The 3,071-nt window shown below is 43.0% G+C and overlaps 1 long non-coding RNA gene across 1 annotated transcript; it reads right to left on the bottom strand.

The window, feature by feature from the left end:
- Nucleotides 1–1,879: 1,879 nt before the first annotated feature.
- Nucleotides 1,880–2,693, bottom strand: LOC145861388 (uncharacterized). Its single transcript, XR_014381157.1, has 3 exons — nucleotides 2,646–2,693; nucleotides 2,417–2,514; nucleotides 1,880–2,274 (listed from the first exon to the last, which is right to left on the bottom strand). It is a non-coding gene; the product is annotated as an uncharacterized LOC145861388 (long non-coding RNA).
- Nucleotides 2,694–3,071: the final 378 nt, after the last annotated feature.

Raw genomic sequence — 3,071 nt, 5'->3', positions numbered from 1 at the left:
TGGTATTGTCATGGATCCCTCTACAACTTTCATTACGCACACCTGTCCCCTATTCCCACTGATTCGTACTTGTATAAGTGTGCCCTTTGGTTTCCATTGGGTGGTCGATTATTCTTACTATGTCCGTTGGTGCGTATGATTACATGTCCTGTGTCTTGGCTTTCGTGCCATTTTGGATTGTGCAGATGATTACGGGTCTCGTCCCGTGTGTTAATCATTGTGCGCATTTTATTTATTCGAGGTACTGCTCGCTCTTTTGTTTTGGGTTTCTACCCTGTGTTTTGTTAAGTGCTTGTTCTTCGTCCTCGTGCTTTTACACGGCATGCTGTAATTTGGGCTTAACCTGTTATGGCTAGGGGGCAGTATTTTCACGGCTGGATAAAAAAACGTACCCGATTTAATCTGGTTACTACTCCTGCCCAGTAACTAGAATATGCATATAATTATTGGCTTTGGATAGAAAACACTCCAAAGTTTCTAAAACTGTTTGAATGGTGTCTGTGAGTATAACAGAACTCAAATGGCAGGTCAAAACCTGAGAGATTCCTTTACAGGAAGTGGCCTGTCTGACCATTTCTTGAACTTCTTTGCCATCTCTATCTTTTACAAAGGATCTCTGCTCTAACGTGGCACTTCCTACGTCTTCCATGGGCGCTCAGAGCCCGGGAAAAACCTGAATGTCGTCATCCCAGCCCCAGGCTGAAACACATTATCGCCTTTCTCAAGTGGTCGATCAAGGGACCGTGGGCTTAGGCGCGTGCCCTTGATTTTAAACAGCGGTTGACATGCTTCGAAGTACGGTAATGGAATATTTAGACATTTTTTGTCACGAATTGCGCCATGCGCGTGACCCTGATTTACCATTTCGGATAGTGTCTGGGACGCACGAACAAAACGCCGCTATTCGGATATAACGATGGATTATTTTGGACCAAACCAACATTTGTTATTGAAGTAGCAGTCCTGGGAGTGCATTCTGATGAAGACAACAAAAGGTAATCAAACTTTTATAATAGTAAATCTGATATTGGTGAAGGCTAAACTTGCCGGGTGTCTAAATAGCTAGCCCGTGATGGCTGGGCTATGTACTTAGAATATTGCAAAATGTGCTTTCATCAAAAAGCTATTTTAAAATCGGACATATCGAGTGCATAGAGGAGTTCTGTATCTATAATTCTTAAAATAATTGTTATGCTTTTTGTGAACGTTTATCGTGAGTAATTTAGTAAATTGTTAGCAAATTCCCCGGAAGTTTGCGGGGGGTATGCTAGTTCTGAACGTCACATGCTAATGTAAAAAGCTGTTTTTTGATATAAATATGAACTTGATTGAACAAAACATGCATGTATTGTATAACATAATGTCCTAGGTGTGTCATCTGATGAAGATCATCAAAGGTTAGTGCTGCATTTAGCTGTCTTCTGGGTTTTTGTGACATTATATGCTAGCTTGAAAAATGGGTGTCTGATTATTTCTGGCTTGGTACTCTGCTGACATAATCTAATGTTTTGCTTTCGCTGTAAAGCCTTTTTGAAATCGGACAGTGTGGTTAGATTAAGGAGAGTCTTGTCTTTAAAATGCTGTGAAATAGTCATATGTTTGAAAAATTGAAGTTTTTGTATTTTTGAGGAATTTGTAATTCGTGCCACGCCTATCATTGGATATTGCAGCAGGTGTTCCGCTAGCGGAACGTCTAGATGTAAGAGGTTAATAAAGAACCCTATTACACATTCCTGCGCCTGTCTCCCGATCTTTCATACCAACGTGACAGGTATGCATTTCCCACGTAGAGAAGGTTCTGTCTGGTAGTTGTTCAATATGACTTCAACTTGTACAGGGCTCTCTTGTAAAATAATGTTTAATCTCAATGTGACTCCCTGTTTCAATAAAGATTAAATAAAAAAACACAAAGACAGGATTTAGGATATAGGGTACCACACCATTACATACTAGGCCCTACTGCACCTGCATTCCAGCACCATTCCAGCATCTGGGCTTTGATTGACTCAACATGTTTGAGGTGGGGGAATCAAGAAATGTGGGGGAAGAGGTGGCTGTCGAATGTATGATTCTGATATGTACAGGTAAGTTCATTGTGTGGGGTGCGCGCCAATGTGTGTGTGCGTCCATGTTTGTGTGCATACTCTGAGGTGTGTTTGAATATGAATGAGCAGCAGTGTTGTGATGTGTCCTATCCCGTCCTTGCAGAGTGAGGACAGCTTGCCCAGAATGCTCCTCACAGCTCTCTCCACGATGGTGTGGACCTTAAGGTCACTGAAATCAACAGAAAGGAGAAGACAAAGCTAAACAATATGCAATGTGCTCACAGAGAACACTGTTTTAGTCTGTTTCTGCATAGTTCCAGATGTGTAGATAAATGGATCAAGTCATATGCAGGGCAGTACATGGAACCCACATGTCAGCTGGCGAGGTGGGGAGGATGGAGCGGCGGAGCTTGCAGACAGCCTCGTGCTCTATGTCTATCATTTTTAAGCAAGTGTTTACTTCCCAGGCCTGCCGTAGGAAACAGGAAGTCCCATTAGTGTAATTTCACAACAGCTCTATTCTGCTGTACTAACTAGTTGTTGAAAGGCTAGTAAAGAGCTCACTGACTTGTAGTATGTCTCTAACTCTCATTCTCTTACCAGCCGGGCGAGGTCGTTCCCCTCCTCCAGGGTTTCTTTCCACAACCTTCAAATAAAACACAGAGCAATTCAACTTTCCTGGGCTCCGATTTTTCTGTTTATTTTACCCACACCTCTTGGAGTAATGCTGGTATTGGCAGGGAATGGCAGTGAAGGTGAGTGCTGACGTGGTTCTCACCTCTCCCTAAGGGATTTTTTGCCCTTGAACACCAGCCAGTCGCTCATGTGCTCTGTGGTGACATGGGGCGAGACCTGGCCTTGACTCTGGAGCAGCAGATAGTGGACCATGAGCTTCTTCTGCAAGATGAGGTAAGGTGTGAGACCGTGCCACGAAATACCATATGTGCTTTCAGAAGGGCCTCTCGCAACATTTCACAACTGCTCATGCCTCACAATTTGCAAGTGATATTAAGAACTTTTATGACC

The sequence above is a fragment of the Salmo salar genome, chromosome 17 (assembly GCF_965601325.2).
Source record: "Salmo salar chromosome 17, fSalSal1, whole genome shotgun sequence".
Classification (NCBI taxonomy): Eukaryota; Metazoa; Chordata; class Actinopteri; order Salmoniformes; family Salmonidae; genus Salmo; species Salmo salar.
This window is presented reverse-complemented; position numbering and strand designations above follow the sequence as displayed.